This window comes from Hippopotamus amphibius, chromosome X (genome assembly GCF_030028045.1).
Source record: "Hippopotamus amphibius kiboko isolate mHipAmp2 chromosome X, mHipAmp2.hap2, whole genome shotgun sequence".
In the NCBI taxonomy this organism is placed as follows: Eukaryota; Metazoa; Chordata; class Mammalia; order Artiodactyla; family Hippopotamidae; genus Hippopotamus; species Hippopotamus amphibius.
Genome location: NC_080203.1, coordinates 113,266,109 through 113,283,470, shown reverse-complemented (window position 1 = coordinate 113,283,470; position 17,362 = coordinate 113,266,109). Strand labels below are relative to the sequence as shown.

Genomic DNA, 17,362 nt, shown 5'->3' with positions numbered 1-17,362 from the left:
CCTCTGGGTATAGATGCCTGTGCCAACAGCAGCACAGAGAATATGCTTTTTAAAAATTCCATATACTCGGTTTGCTTGATGAGTCCTGTCCTCATCATTATTGTTTGAAAACATTGTGGATCAACGGCCCAGAGTTTCACATTTACACGAGCTTTAAAGGAAGGCTCTACAGCAAAGTATAATCTGTAGCATCACTCAAATCATGCGCCATTTCAGAAAAATGAAGACAGTGGTTCTCAAACTTTAGATGCCAAAGCTATCTTTTTCTACTTCACCCCAAATTCTGTCGCCGAGATTTGATTCGGCACCGCTGCACAGAGAAGCTGAGTTTTTGGCATCAGGAGTTTGAGGAAACAGAAATAAAAAATAAAATGTTTCTTACAATTCTTCATATATAATCTATTAAATTTCTATCAGATACACAAATTATACACAGATAATTACTTTCATTAAAGTCAGACTTGGGGATCTTAATACAGTATTAGAATTCTGTATGATTGTGGTTTTTTTATATTTTCATTGCCTTAACAATGTGTTTCTTTTGTTAACCATATCCTTTATTTAAAAAAAAAGGTAATGCTATATACACATTAAATCATATGTTTGAACCCATTTTATCCATGAATACATTTTTTTAAATAGTAAGAAATTATTTTTTTGATATTGAAGGGAAGCAGAATATACCTCCACCAAATACACCTCTTTGGAGTAAGCATTATTTTAAGCTGATTATTTTTCTTTTTCTTTTTTTCTTTTTTTTTTTCAACCTTCTTTGAAACTAGCCCACATGCTATATAAACAGACACTATGAGCACAGCTTCAGTACTGCTATTCCTCTTTTTATGACCACCAAGACTAGGGTTCAGATCTGATAGGAAAGGGAACCGGAGGGTCTGATTATTTTTAAGAAAAGGCTGATGTGGAAAAGCTCTAAAAATTGAATAGAAGTTACCCTTTTGTTAGAGACATTTACATGTAGAAGGAAATCTCCATTTGTAAGGGTGTTTTCCTCTCTGTTCCAGGAAGAGAAGGATAACTTGAAATCTCTACAAACTCTTATGATTGGAGAAGGCAGAGACTTAAATATGTACTACAACCTTAGCCATGTTTACTGTGCTTTGCCTGGTAACCTTCCACAACTGGCCTCCTTCCCCCAACATCTTTTATCTTTAGCTGGAGATGATATTTAAGGTGATGGCTTGGGCCAACCCTAGAAGGGTAGACTGAAAATGATTTTTCCTCCCCCACAATAATGATTACAAAATACCCTGCCAATGTCTAGTAAGACTCTGAGTTAAAAAGTCATCAGTGAAAAAGGCATGTCCAAGAGTTCAAAAGTCATTCAAATGAAGGCATAAAACACCCAAAATTAAATCATCGCATGCAATAAACACTCTCTCTGCCTAGAAGGGAAAAAGGGGGAACATTAAATGGTGACTAAGAATAAGACCGGTTTATAAACTTAGGCTTGTAATATCCATGACAATATAAACCCTAATTCTTTGCATTACAATATCTATTTTCATACAGCTGTATTTTCATTCACAATATCGATCTGTAAAGTATTTAACTATATATTGATAAATATGTACTTAAACATAAAAATCCTGCTAAGTTGTCAAATTTTCTTAGCATGACCAAGAATTCCTAATTCTGTACAAAATTAAAATATCCAAGTGACAGCAACACTTCTCTTAGAAACACTTAGTGGAGAGTAACTTTTGTTCTCTTAATAACTGTAATAACCCAATCAGTGAATTGATCTATTTTTTCAAAGCTGCATAATAAGTGTGAGAGGTGGCTGTGCAATATGAAAGCATCCCAAGACACTCTTTTTTACAGACAGTTGAATATTTCCTTGTAGTTTTGCTGCTAACGTAATTTGCTCACTCTGCTACCTGTCTGTTCTCCTCTAATCCAAGATTAGACTTGAAAACAGGAGAAATCTACTGAAGCTTTAAATGTATGACTCACGCTCTATTATGTCAAATAAACGTCAAACATTTTGTGATAGGTCATGTTGACTATCCTGCTGAGACTCGTCATGTGAGATATAAATTAACTTCTCACTGGAAAATTGGGTGGACATCATTTTTAAGGGCAACTGGCACACATTGGGGAATGTGAAATTAAAGCAGAACATCGGAACAAAGTATCAAAAAAAATGCTTGTGTTTGATAAATGAAAACTGTTTTTCTTTTTTCTTCACGAGCAAAAGAAAATATAAGGTTTAATGCAATTCACCAACACCCTGAATTGAGTTTTAAGCCTAGCATCTGTTTCTTGGATGACTGTGGGCTTACCACCCAGGGTGTTGAGAGACTCACACGAACTGACTAGCTTCTTTGTTCTGATCTCTATTTATCTTCTCAGGCCCAATTCTCTCCTCCTTCTGCAGAGGACTGAAATTAAGTAATGCTGCATGCATTCTCTAAATTTAGTCACCGCATTCTTCTCAGGATGGTGGGGTGGAGAGAGTATATTGTGACAAATATTTCACCCTCTTCTTCAATCTAAGGATGATAATTTCAGTGTCATTTATAATAGATATGGGAGGTATAAAAACTCCCTCTTAGCAGCTGTAAAATTATCATAAAATAACGATTTTAGCCATTTCATTTCATTGCTTTAGAATCAGGAGGAGGAGTTATTTTGATTAGGAAAAAAAAAAGGAAAAGATTCTGTGAACTTCTATTCATCTAGAAATAAAATTTAAGGTTAAGGCTATAGTTGTTAAGAGATAGTTAATTTTATATTATTTATGCTTCTGATTTATACATTTATTATGCCAACCTGATGTTGGAAGATACTTTTTGATGAGTGGAATTGTAAAAAGAGTCAGGGATTTTTATATACTAAATCTCATTCCAAAATCTCCATATGTTGGGATTTATATTTCCAATTCATGTAGTCAGGTAGCATTATTTTTTTTAAGCCCCTCTCTGATATAATTCTGACTTTGAGGTAGCTCTAACACCATTTACAAGGTACTAATGATGGCTTGTTTCAGTTTGACCCAGTCACAGATTCCTTAGTACTCTTATTGACACACACTTTACATAGTAATGAAATATTAAAGCATTTGAGGTGACTGAACGAACTATGAAAATCTAAATACACAGAAACGATAACAGATCCGAATGAAACTGGGGGAAGCACTGACTGTGGTCACACATTGATCTAAATAGTGTAATCCACTCCCAGATTTCAAGTCAGTCATTCCACAAACACAATGTTTACAGTATTACAAGCTAAGCACTTGGGATTCACTGCTAATAATGGTAGAAAGTTCCCAAAGACCTTTGAGTCCACACAACAGCACATACAATTAAACCACAATTTCTGGTATGATGTGTGCTGTGACTGAGGCCATAGATACTGAGGGAACATGGAGGAGAAAAGTGCCTTACATAGACTGGGGAAGTAGTCAAAATCTTTCTGGAGGAAGAGACATTGATGTTGAGATCTGAATGATGAGTATTAGGTGAAGAAGAGGAGAGAAGGGGGATCCAGACAGAGGATACTGTTGGGAAGGAAAATTTTTTCTTCTACGCTTCTAGGTTCTTCTGGTTGGTCTAAGGATTACATTGACATGAGACAGGTTAACAGGAGAGAATCAAACAGAAGTTTAATAACATGTATATATGGGAGAGACCCAGGGCAACCGAGTAAATCCCCGAAATGGTTGTAGCCCTCACCTTAAATACTATCTTCAGTTAAGGACAAAAGAGGATGTTGAGGGCAGTGGTTTGGGATTTCGAAGGGGAGGAAGGTAACTCGCATGAAGATGGTAATCAAATGTTTGCGGGGTCATGTGGAGACCATAGGACACACAGAGGAATTTTAATAGGTAGACTTTGCTATGTACCTCCCTGTCTACACATCTAGTTTATCATATAGTTACCTGTGGTCATAGCTCCCTTCCTGGAACAGCTCCTCCATCTATTTTTTTTAGGCAGTTAGGGAGAAGGTCAAAGATTCTGCCTGAGTCTTTTAGGCCTTAAAATAATCCACGTGCCAAAGTGGTACATTTTAGAGTGGCAAATTTTGCTCCCTTATGATACATAAAGAACGTGATCCATTTTCCAAGCTGAAGGAGATCCTGTGGGAAGGAATCTGTTTTGACGATGCTAGGAGAAAGAGGCAGGGTGACTGTCTGTATTAGTTGGGAATAGCTTATCCAGGCTGAGTTCTGAGGGAAACTTGGCTGAGTGGCCAAAAGGCATTCTGTAGAAGTCCTTTACTTTCTTTAATTATTTTTAATTAGTTAATTAATTGGCTGCATTGGGTCTTCGTTGCTGCACACAGGCTTTCTGTAGTTGTGGTGAGCAGGGGCTACTCCTCGTTGTGGTGCACAGGCTTTTCATTGGCATGGGCTCTAGGCGCGTGGGCTTCAGTAGTTGTGGCATGTAGGCTCAGTAGTTGTGGCTCGCGGGCTCTAGAGCACACGTTCAGTAGTTGTGGTGCACATGCTTAGTTGCTCCGAGGCATGTGGAATCTTCCTGGCCCAGGGCTCGAACCCGTGACCCAAGCATTGGCAGGCAGATTCCTAACCACTGTGCCACCAGGGAAGCCCAGAAGTCCTTTACTTTAGCTGTGGCTTTTTGCTACTTACTGGAGCATTCACCTTATATTCTTTGGTAAAGTGCTCCTACTGCTGGAAAAAGCATTCACACACCCCAAACAAATCTCTCAGTCAGTCTTTTACCAGCCAGCCCTCCTCCCAGTTCCTTATCGCCTTGTCTGAGAGCTTTCTGCTTGGCCAAACTCATTTCTTTTATTTGCAGCTGAAAAGGAGAACTCTCTGCCTTTTTCTGGTGGTAGCCCAAATTAGATTGAAATTTACCTCTTGCCACTGCCAGTAATTTGGGCAGCTCTTAGAAGTTAGCATTGATTTAAATTTGCATGGATTTATAAATGTTCACTTCTCCTCTAAAATAAACTTGTTTACTCTGATGTTTGCTCAATTGTACATGAAGGGCTTTGTATAGAGGAAGGCTATGCATGTGAAAGACACCTATCAGTTTTACCAGAGTCTCCAGAGATTGAAAGAGTAAGATTTTCAATTGTCCCAAGAGGAATTTTTAGATATGAAATGTGAAAATAAGAAATATTCAACAGAAAACCTTTTTTTTCCTGTATGCTAAGATGAGTTTGAATGACAAAAAGAAGTGAAACTCAATTGAAACCATCATTTGCCTAAAAGATACATTGTGTATTTTTAGACAGAATGTTAATTTTACAACTTAAAATTAGCTCATCCTTTTTCTTCCTAGAAAAATCAAGCCTGAAAAAAGAACCCATTAAAAATAAATAAGGTAAATAAAAATATAATTGGCACTTAAACATAAGCAAACAAACATTTATATTGCATAGCTAATAGTAACACGGCTGAAAGAGAGCCATCTGTTCATCTTGAGAACTTCATTTTGAAATTGTTACTAAGTAAAGCTAACAATAGTCTTGGATATCCCATTATCCAAAACTGGCTCTCCTTTAAGTATAGTCATGAATTATTTTTATAAAGACATTTCTCTGAAGTTCTACAGAGGCCTTCTTGGTTTGGTTTTTATTTCTTTCTTTTTCAAAATCACTCATTACAAATTTCTAATGTTTTAAAAATATTTCCTGTGTTTAAAGGCTATCTCCCTATAGCTGTGTGGTGGGTCACCCAGCTGTTACTTTGATTATCCCTTTTACTTTTAGATATTTGTACCTTAAATTACTAAATGGAGAGAGCAAGGGACTCTTCAATACAAAGTATGACAGAACTCTATAGAGAATAAACACACTTCTGAATCAGCAAAGAGTTCTTGGGTCCCAGGAAAGAGAAACAAGATGAACCAGAAATGATAAATATGGCACAATGAAGTGCATCAATATATCACTCCTGTTAACCCATATAGGGTAACATAGAGAAAGCAGCGGAGCTTACACTAGAATATGTTTCATGAGAAGAGGGATTTTGTTTCTGTATACTAAAGTATCCTAAGTGCCTAGGAGAATATTTAGCATGTAGTAAATGTTCATTTAATATTCGTTGAAGAATGAATGGAGCGAAGAGTTAGGATATAACATTAATCAAATGTAGGCAATGGGATGAGCCCTTCACAATATGACATCTTAATGAATCCTTATACAATCCTTATGGAGGAAATGTGAATGCTGCATTTTTTTTTAACAGAAGAGAAAATTAGAGCTCAGGATGGTGAATTTAATTATCCAAGTGTTGACAGGTGGTAACCAGCAGATTTGACAATCAAGATCTATCTAATAGGCTGCCCAAGTAATAAACTAGCAACAGTATCAGGCTACTCATAAAATGTACCAGAAAGAGTAACAGTTGAGTATTACAGTTGTCCATGTCCCCACCATGTAGAACCCGTGACTGAAGGAGCAATGGAGAATAATTACTGTGGATGGCAGACACCACAGATCTAATCCACTGCCCAGATTTCACTGTTGGGAGCTATCCGTAAAATACAGCTTTGAGATTATCTGTTAACCGGCACAATGTTTAAAGAAAACTTTACATTGCCACATCAGGGAAACCGTCCTTACCTGGTGGTCACTGTATTGGTTTTCTGTTGCTGCTATAACATATTACGCACAGACATAGCAGTGGAAAACACCACCAATTTATTATCTTGGAGTTCTTTGGGTCAGAAGTCCGATGTGGGTCTCATTGGATTAAAATTAAGGTAATGGCAGGGCTGCATTCCTTTCTGGAGGCTCTCAAGGAAAATCTGTTTTATTACTTATTCAGAAGTTGGCAGAATTCATTTCATTGACGAGATCTCCACTTCTTGCTGGCTGTCAGCTGAGGGCTGCCATTAGCTTCTCGAAGCCTTTCCCTGTTCCACCCACACTGCTACGTCTCAGAACCAGCAATGGGTTCATTGAGTCTTTCTCACGCCACCATCTCCCTGACCTCCTCTTTTGCCTTTCTGTTCCACTTTTAGGGTTCATGCCATTACATTTGGTCTGTCCAGGATAATCTCTGCATCTCAATGTCCTTAACCTTAACCAAGGCTGTAAATTCCCTTTTATCATGTAAAGTAACATTATTATGGCTACCAGTGACCATACTGACATGTAGTTCTCTTACCATTTTGATTGCCATAGAGATTGTTGGTCTTTTAATATATTTTGCAATCAAGAGATAAAATAATTCCTTACCAAGGAACCTAGATATCTTTTCAGTCACCTCTTAAATTATAACTAGTAAGTTCTTTGATTTTATTGAAATATCTTTGACATATAACATTGTGTAAATTTAAGGTGTACAACATAAGTTGATACATTTATATACTGTACTATAATTGCCATTGAAGAGAGAATTACCAGCTCTATCACATTACACAATTGTCATTTCTTTTTAAAATATAATTCACTATTCAGAATTTAGGTAGTAGGACTGCTTCGGAAAAAGCATTGCCCTTATTGTCTTTTTTTTCCCCTTTTTTGAATGTTGTCCTACCCTTTATTTATGTCTAAAACTTGTTTTCTCGTTGACTTTAGATTAGAATCAGGGTCTGTAACTGATTTTCTTTCTGGACAGACCTTGAAAGTGGTTTTTTAGCCGTCACTGAGTAATGACTAGGGTTTGACATGTGGGAAATAGAGCTGGACTTGTTCCCACAACCACATATCCCAAACTAGTTAACTATCATCCATATATCATTTTGAGTTTTGGGGAAAAATAAGGGCAGGGAATTAGAAGGAAAATAAGAAAGAAAAAAATTGAAAGGGATACTTCAGAATGTATTGCATCTGTTCTAAACATGAGGTTATATAATAAAAATTCTGAGAAAATAAATCCTGTTTGACTGCCTACTCAAATACTTGTAACAGAATAAAAATGTTCTTTAGATTTCTGACTGAGACCCAAAGCTCACAGCAACTGAGGGTAAGAGCTCAAATATTCTAAAAGAATATCCTGGACACATCAGTGAAGAAGGGACAAAGCAGAAACCAAACTGGTTTCATGATCGTCATCTGTGTCCACTGCATATAAGAGAAAGCTGAACATTCCTTAATGATTTTTTAATAAGAAGATTTTCACAGGAGTAGAGAGGGCTATGACATTTTCCTCCATTTCCCAATTCAAGCGTTAGGATCTCCAAGAGAACCACTCTGGATCCTTACTGAATGGCAGAATTTGGTGGGCTCCCTGTAAGACGCTGCTGGTGCAGAGATCTTGCACAAAACCTGACATTTTCTTAAATATCTGGGAGAATCCACGAAGATGTTTGAAAAAATGTGACAGTAAGAGGCAGAGGAGTGCTACCTGTGATGGCAACTACCATTAAGCAAACTGATTCTCCTAACTTGGTAGAGTAAGACAATATGACTTTTCCTTGGGGCCAAGTGAATGCCTACATTATTGAGGTTAAGGCTACGTCGTGCTGTGGCTTAACAGAATGACTGTTTCTCATTTATGAAGAGTCTTTTATGGATCAGGTAGCCAGGTAGCTCTCCTCCACCTTGAAGCTACGCCTCCTGAACACACGGCTTTCTAGGTTATCATCTAGGGTAAGAGTGAGATGAGGGGCCACACCATCCCCTAGCCTGGACGATATCTCTTTTGTGACCTTTTGCAGCTCCAGGCATTCACGCACATAATGAAAGGATGTGACTATTTCTAAGTGGGATAAAAAGGGTAATACTTGTCTAAAAGCAATCCTAACACCTAAACATTAAATGCTAGGTTGCAATTTAAGAGAGCAATAGAGAAACTGAAGACACATTTCTTGGTAAAGACATTTCATCCTCTTTCTGCTAGATCCTCTATCCAGCAGGCAGGGCTTTTTCAAGATGATTCAAGTGGGCCACTTTATCAAGCAGTGCAAGTAGAAGCAGTACTCAACACATCTTTCCTGAGCTTCTTAACTTCCTAATTTCCCTTGAAGTTAGTTTGGAGCCTTGTGGCTTGTTTTGACAAACGAACAGTGAGTTGATATGATATGTACCACTTCTGGGATGAAGTAGACGATATTCATTGTGCATGTGTGCGTGCGTGCGTGTGTGTGTGTGTGTGTGTGTAATGTAATGTAGTTTTCATATTCAATGTCTTTCACTCCCTTTAGATATAACACTTAAGATAATACAGGAAAAATTTGAATCCCAGATGTGACTAGTTGTGACTTTAGGTAAGCTATTTAAACTTTCAAACTGTCAGTTTCCTCGTCTATATAATTGTAGAGTATAATATACCTACTGGCCTCCAGTGCATGATGGTAACCTCAGAACATTTATGACCTTGTCTTCTTCTCAGAGTACCAATGAAATTAGAAAAAATATATGAAAGTTACATTGTAGGACCAGAAAAATTGAAAGGATGCCACCAGGAAACTTTTTACAAAGGAAGTTCTGGAAAATAGAATTTGCGAATAGATTGGTATGGAAAAGGTAGTGGAAACTTAGCTGAAGCTGCAAGATCTTCCCAAGAGACTTTTGGAGACCCTTCAAAATAAGAGCATATGTAAAAAAAACAAATACCACTCAAAAACTTAATAGCTTAAAAGAACTACTGTTTTGTTGCTGTCATCATTGTTGTCATTGTTGGGTTTTTGGTTTACTTTTTTCACGATTCTATGAGTTGACTAGATCAGTTGGACTGTTTGCTCCATGTGATTCTGGCTTGGGGTGCAAACTTCTGGAAGCTCAACTGGGTTAGAATATCCAAGATGCCTCATTCTTATGTCTGGCACTTTGATGGGGACAGCTGAAGAGCTGATCTCAGCACACCAGGATGACTTGGTCTCTCTCTCTTTCTGTGTAGTCTCAGGGCCTCCTCCTTGTGGCTTCTCCACATGGTCTGTACACAACATCTTCCCAATAGCACAGTCAAATTGCTTACATGGCAGCTCAGCACTCCCAAGGGGACGAAAGCGTAAAGTTGTCAGGCCCTCTTAAAGCTTAGCCCTGGAACTGGCACAACATCTTTTACGACATTCCATTGGATTAAGTGAGTCACAGAGCCAGTACAGTTTCATCTGAAAGGGGAATACACAAGGTTGTCAGTACCAGGATACATGGTTCCCTGGGGGCTATCTTTGATAGTCATTGGAGCAATTCATTAAGAATTAGCAACCAGAAGAACTAGTAGACTGTCACCTCCTCCTTTCCTCAGCAGATGGCTACAGGGAGATGTGTTCTTGATCCAAGACCTTAGTATTGGAAGGATGGGTGCAATCATCAAAAAAAAGAGATCCTACTCATGATACTCATGCCTAAGAGATAAGCAGAGCAGAATTTAATGTATGTCTAGTATTTTTACAAAAGACTGCATTATGTTAGAAAACTGTAAGAGATTGGAATCAAGGAAAACCCCTTTTAGCTAGGAGTAAAATAGTTCCACGCTCAGAATAAAGTACCCTCCAGACACTGATGTCAATAGTTCAAGTCAAGAAAAAAAAATATTGAGAAGACAATTCTCTATAAGTGCAGAGAAATCTAATATCAGATGCCTTAATTAATTGGCCTATTCCTCCCTCCATGCATACAGAACAGAAAAACAGCCAACCATAAAATAATGGAAAACCAATGCCATGGAAAAAACAAAATAAACACCTAGATTACACACGTGCACGTGCACACACATGCAAATATACACTGAAACCAAAACTTTGTAAGCAAAATTTAGGTAAAATAAAATTCATTTCAAAATTTTGAATTTATATAGTAATTATAAACAAACAATTATGAAAAAACTAAGAAAAGAAAGTCCAGGAAATTAATATATTATTTAGGAGATTAAAAAATAATAATTCAATGCACAGAGTAAATATTAGCTAGATAGTAATAAAGACCAAACTGGTGTTCTAGAAGATAAAATTGGGGAAGTTATACAGGTTGTAAAGCTAAACAAATACATAGGGAATATTAGAAGTTAAGAGAAATGAATAATCCTTCCAGAAGGTACATATAACAGGAGTTCTAAAAGTCAAGAGCATGGGTAATGGAGGAGAAGGAATAATCAGCTAAGATGAAAAACCATCGCTTTTTTTTTTTGGTCACATTGCACAGTCTGTGGGATCTTAGTTCCCCGACCAGGGATCAAACCCGCGCCCTTGGCAATGAAAGCACAGTATTAACCACTGGACCACCTGGGAATTCCCTGCATCGCTTTTTTAAAAATTTAAATTTATACTCACTGAAATAAAAAAGAGCCCAAGATTTCTGAGCACGTAGGCATTGGATTCTGTCACTTGAGCATTCTAATTCAACTAATAGGTGTTTAGTGATGTAGCAGTAAACTTCAGTCAATAGAGATCTAATCATTCTATTTGCTTCTTGCTTTGGGAGAACTTGAGGAACTTCCTTGAGTAAACTTGAGATCCTCGACACTGCCATTCAAAACTGATTCCTTTTCAGAAAATTATATGACTAATTGATATGTTAATCACTGTTAAGCCACCTATCTATAATCATGCCTAACATTTCCTACCTCTGTGCCAGCACTGCTCTAAGTAACTAAAACATATGATGTCCTCTAATCCTCACAAAATCCCTAGGCGACGGGCAGAGGAGAGCCCAGATTTTGTGGTACCCGAGGCTGACTCTTTATAAAAAATAATACAAAATTATGAACACAAAAACTGGTATGAAAAAGAATATTTACTTGAGTGTGAAAAGATACCCTGACAAATTACTGGAGTGGTGGAGTTGACCCTTTCCTTTTGAGAAACTTCAGTTAATTTTTCAGAAATGATTTTTACAGAATGCTTCCACTTAGCGCTGATTTCTTTCCTCCTTTTTAAAAGAACCCACACATATGAGGAGTCCTGTGGTTTAAGTTCCACTGGCTTCATGGTAAACTCACCTTGAGGGGGGAGTACTATTACATTCATAAGGACATGGAGGCACAGAACACAGCCGTTATGAAGGCACAGAGCCAGGACTGAAATCCCTACTGCCTGGTTCAAGAGTCTGCCCTCTTGATCCCCAAGTTATACTGCCAATTACTGGGCCCTTTCCTGAAAGACACCATGCAGAACTGTCCTGAAGGAGAACAAGTTAAGTTTGCATACCACTGATCAAAATCATGTCTTTTTTGATGAATAATCTTATTTTTTATGTTACTGATATATTCTTCTCTTGATGCAATCAGAAGTAACTTGTCCTGTTTAGTCCCAAATTGTGCTTCTTACATTTTTCTACCCAGGGCGACTATCATGCCTGGGACTGCTTGCAAGTTGTTCTGTACAGAAATCTTAGGTCTAGATGGTTCAAGATATCAGCTTCTTAATCACCAAGTTAAAAAATTGACTCTGGAGATATATAAAGATTAAGATCATTGGAGATTCTGAGCCTCAGACAGTGCTTGAATGAGGATGGGTGAAATGAAGAATCGGACCCCACACTTAACTGGGAAGACAATAGGTGAGGCTCTTTGACTGTAAGCTTGGTTTATTGAAACTTCCACCTCACTGTGATGAAAAGAATATGTATGACCAACAAGGGGTGGTTTAGAAGACCTAAAACAACTTTTTACTGCATATCATTTATATAACTATAATACTTTTTTTTTCTGTCAGGTTTAATTTTTTTGATTCAACTTAAAGCAAGACACAACATATTCATTCCAATTTCATCTAATGTGAGATGCTGAGATCAGAAAAAGAGCAGAGTCAGAACACATAGGCCATTTTAATTACTTTGGCTTTTATACTAAGGTAGATTGGGCACCATTACCATGTTCTGAGTAGAAGTATGACATCTTCAAGGAAGTAATAAATGAGATACTTAGGCTGCTGTGCTGAGAATAAACTGAGAATGATTAGGGGTCAAAGGGCTGAACAACAAGGTTTATTAAGAGAATGTTACAATAATTTTGGTCAAAGATCGTAGTAATTTGGACCAGAGATGAAGGTAATTTGTTATCTGTACAGCTGGTGAGGAGTGGTTGGATTTGGTATATACTTTGAAAGTAGAGAAAATAGGATTTGTTGTGATACAGCAAGTGAGGGGAGGTGAGAGCAAAGGAATAAGGATGACTCCCTGCATTTGACTGGTAATACTGAGAGGACAGAGCTGTTGGTACTCGCTGTGATGGAGAAGGCTAGAATGGGTTGGATGGGGGAGACAGGAAAATCTTATTGAGATGATGAGGATGTGATTATTGGGACAGAGGAAGGAGAGATGGGGCTCTCGCAGAGATCACTGGCCTTTTGGGGTCTGTCTTCCTTCTTGCCATCACATTATGAAGATGGATGAGAGGTAGTGTTACCAGGAGCGCTCTGAACACTGGGTGACTGAGGCTTATTTTTTACTCTGCTCTTGAAGCAGTAGAAACTTGGGGGTGGGCATGATACTAGGACCATCAGGATTTCTAGACTCTCTTTTTCCTTCAAGCAGATGGATAATTTTAGACTACTCTTTTCTTTATTGAATTAAGAAAACAAATAATAAGTATGCTCTTCGTTTTGGAGATTCATTTTGGAGTACTTAAACAACAGGTTTTATTACTGAATGATCATTGAATCCCAAACAGCTAAACTTTCGATTTTTATTTGATATATACATCTAATTTGGATGCAATCTGACTTAGATAAAAAATGCATTATTAATGCATGTATATCATTAAAGTGGATCAAGGTCAGAATACAGCCAAGAATAAATATGAGCTTAATAAGTTTTATAAGCTTTTGTCTGCTCTTTTCTGGCACTCAGATCAGAATATTTTAGGGGAAAAATGTTCAACAAATGACTGATATCATGGTAGTATAATTGTGTTAAATGCATTCAGTCTCTTTTAAATATACTATTATGTGAGTAACCAGAATGGAAACCAAAAAACAAATCAAGAAAATAATTCAAGATACATAAGACCTTACATCTGAGCAACGAGAGATATTTTGGAAAGACTGATTTTATATGACATACCAGTTGAATGCAGCAAGTGAATAGTAGTCCTTACATTAAAAGTCATACTTAGAGAGTTTTACTTTAAATACGACGGTTTTAAACAAAATAACCCATGATTTAATGATTTTATTCTTGACAATCAAATGATAACTCAGAAGCTATAATGAACACAGCTGTGCTTAGAACTTTTTGTCATGCTGTCTCTTAAAGAAACTAAAATGTATCAAAGGTTCAGCTAGTTTTCAAGATGGTTTATCCACGTATGGACAGTCATTCAGATTTGGGGTAATTAGTGTGCTAAAATTGAATTTCAATTACTTTTTGCTTAAAAAGCCTTCTCAGTGAATATAATTGATTGAGATGCCCTATTTGTGCTCCCAGTTCATCTGGCGCATACCTTCAGCTCAATGATTGTCACGTTCCATGTCAGGGGTCTGCAAAGTTTATACATCAAGTGCCAGTTAGTAAATGTTGTCAGTTTTGTGGGTCACGTGGTCTCTGTTGCACCTATCCAAGTCTTTGTAGCATGATAGCAGCCATAGAAAATGCATAAACAAATGGGCCGTAAGAGGTGCATAATGTGTTCCAATAAAACTTTATTTACAAAAAAGGTAGCAGTCCAAATATGGCCCATTGGCCGCAGTTTGCCATCCACTGATCTATGTTAATCCTTGCTGCATCTGACTATCTCCTCCATTAGCTTTACTTAATAGCAGGCATCATTTCAGGTTTACATTTTTATTTCCAGAATATAAGGTAGTATCTAGAACAGCAGGTATGCAACAAATGTTGAAGAGAATATTAATTTCTTATGAGAATTATTCTAAATGTTCTTGACAACTACTGTGATTCATTATATTATAATAGTGTTGAGAATGACGGAAGTACTCTGAACAAACTCTATGGTGAAATGAATACAACTAATGCTTATTGACTTTTTACTAAACATTTTTTTCATTGGCATAGTCTTTCCTTTAAAGTAATATTTTTTCTATTTTTAAAAGTAATACAGGTTTATTGTAGAAAATTTAGAAATTCAGGGTTTTTTCAATGTGTAGATATCAACAAGAAGGGCAATCCCATATAATAGTCCAATGATCATTTCAAGAATGGGCGTACGTCCATTGGTTTGCAATGATAAACATGTCTACATAACCAAATTCTTTAAACATTGCTTAAAAATGACAACCCTGTGCTCAAAAATCTTCAATAATTTTCCATTACGTACAATTCCAGATGTCTCAGTTTTAAGAACATTCACAATTTAGACCCAAACTATATTTTCATCTCTGTTTCCACAAGCCCTCTTGTCTAAGCAAATTCGTATCATCCTCTGCAATTAAACATTGTCTTATCTTTGATTTCACTCATGATTTTTCTCTATACTTTCTGCTTTTAGGCAGACCAAGATCCCTGACAACATAGTCTGGAGTAATCCGTCACTTATTTAAATTCTTGTAGAGTTTGTAAACTGCAGTACTGATTTGGCACTCACACTTATAAACGGATTAGCATGGACTCTTATGCAACACTTGCCATATGGCATGCTGAGAGCAAGGAGGGGCTGAGCTAGGAAGGAGGCAGCGAGTGGGAAGGAAGCCAACTCCAAAGACTGAAGTTAGAAACAACTCCAGGTGATGGGACGGCCAGAAATGAGGTCAAGTAAAGCGAAAGGTAGAGGGATAGCACACAGCATTAGAAAATTACTTTCAAATCCTGACATTGCTGGTGCAAAGAGAAGCTGTGCTGTATGACCAAGCGGGGCTCCTGCTGGCTCGGGGGCAGGGCAAGTCTAGAGACGACTGTGGACAGGTGAGATGGGGCTGAGACCAAACAGACCCTGACAATGATTATAACCTGCCTTGACCGTTAGTTCTTTTATATCTGTGTTTATAGCTCAATTTTTCTCTGCAAATTGACTTCAAGTTCCTGGAAGGCAAGCTTTAGGAGATATATTTTATACCCACAATCAACAGGATTTTGAGCATGCTTTACTCTAAGTGAGAATGATTTACTGACAGACTTGAATCTATGATTTTTAAGTACCAAAAGTTATCTTCTTTCAAGACACATTCTTGGCTCAATCAGGCATGAATGAAGAAAAAATAATGTCTTTAATTTATATGCCAAAAGAAAATATTCAAGCAAAATAACTGAACCAAAAAGTAACTTCTAATATGCATGCATAACAATCTAAAATGTGAGACTATGAAAATTTGACTATTTAGCTTGTTCTCACAAACACTGGCTTAGTTTCACACAATGTTCTCATACATCTGTCACCTTCCATGCCATTTGGGACTGTTGACATCACTGTCAAGTATTCTTCAGTTTAAATGAAACCTTTCCTCCCATCCAGGCAGTATGAAAGACCAGTAACGGTGTATGTAGTCATTAAAACTGATGGAGTAAAAAAATCAAGAGCCATCAACAAAAGTACTGAACATCAGGTCTATTTGGCGAGAAAACAGGGAGGAAGCAACATGAAACTGACAGCATACCCCGACTACATTTGTACATGTTGCAACCTGCATTTAAATGTCCTGTCTCAGATTGGAAGTGGAGAAGAGTAACCCATATCCTGAGAAATAATAGTTAGGTTAGCTGGACTATATGCTAGAGAACAGAATTCTGTAGAGACCATAAAATACAGAATTTGAGGGGCTAGACACCCAGTTCTGACTAACACGCCCATGAACTTTAGTATGAAAATTAGCAAAAAGGAGATTTTGGAGAACAAATATCACAGTTGTGGTTCCCAAGAAAGATGCAAATATGGGAATAAAATGGCTCTCTCTCTCTCTATATATATATATATTTCGTGTCACAAAACAAATTTGGAAATACTTCTAGGTACTAATATGGCTGATATCAATAACATAAGAACATAATTTAACATAGCTGGCCATATATATAAAATGGCTGTTTATACATTTTTTTCTTTTTCTTTTTTCTCTTGCACAAAATTGTCATGGTATTTGGGAAAATCTTAGCAGGTCCTGAGCAGGCAAGTGATAATAGCAGTAATAACCACCAGAAATGATCAGGGATAATTACTTTCTAGCAGCTAAAGCCAAGCAAGTAAAACCATGCCAATAGACCACAATTACACCTGAAGAATGGAGCAGGGCAGATCAGGAATGCAGTCATTGGAATAAGATTAAAACACTCAAAACTGTCACATGGAGAAGGAAATTGCTAGAATAGACAGGCAATGGTTTGGCACTTTTAGAATTTATTTATTCTTTCTACTTTTACTTAAAAAGAACCAGCTACGTTAAATTATGTTATGTTATTGATATCTGTCATATTAGTACCCAGAAGTATTTCCAAATTTGTTTTGTGACACGAAGTGCCTGGTGTAAAGTGTTATTCATTGTATTTGGTTTGCAACATGTGTGTTTTGGAAAAAAAAATCATAAAACAAAGTGTGAAGAGACAGGAAAAAAAAAAAAAGAGACTGACATCTCCAAGGTAGGAATAAATTCAT

At 37.1% G+C, this 17,362-nt stretch overlaps 1 non-coding gene across 1 annotated transcript; it reads right to left on the bottom strand.

The window, feature by feature from the left end:
- Positions 1–766: 766 nt before the first annotated feature.
- On the bottom strand, positions 767–893 carry LOC130842767 (small nucleolar RNA SNORA61). Its single transcript, XR_009050561.1, has one exon. It is a non-coding gene; the product is annotated as a small nucleolar RNA SNORA61 (small nucleolar RNA).
- Between the last annotated feature and the right edge of the window lie 16,469 nt (positions 894–17,362).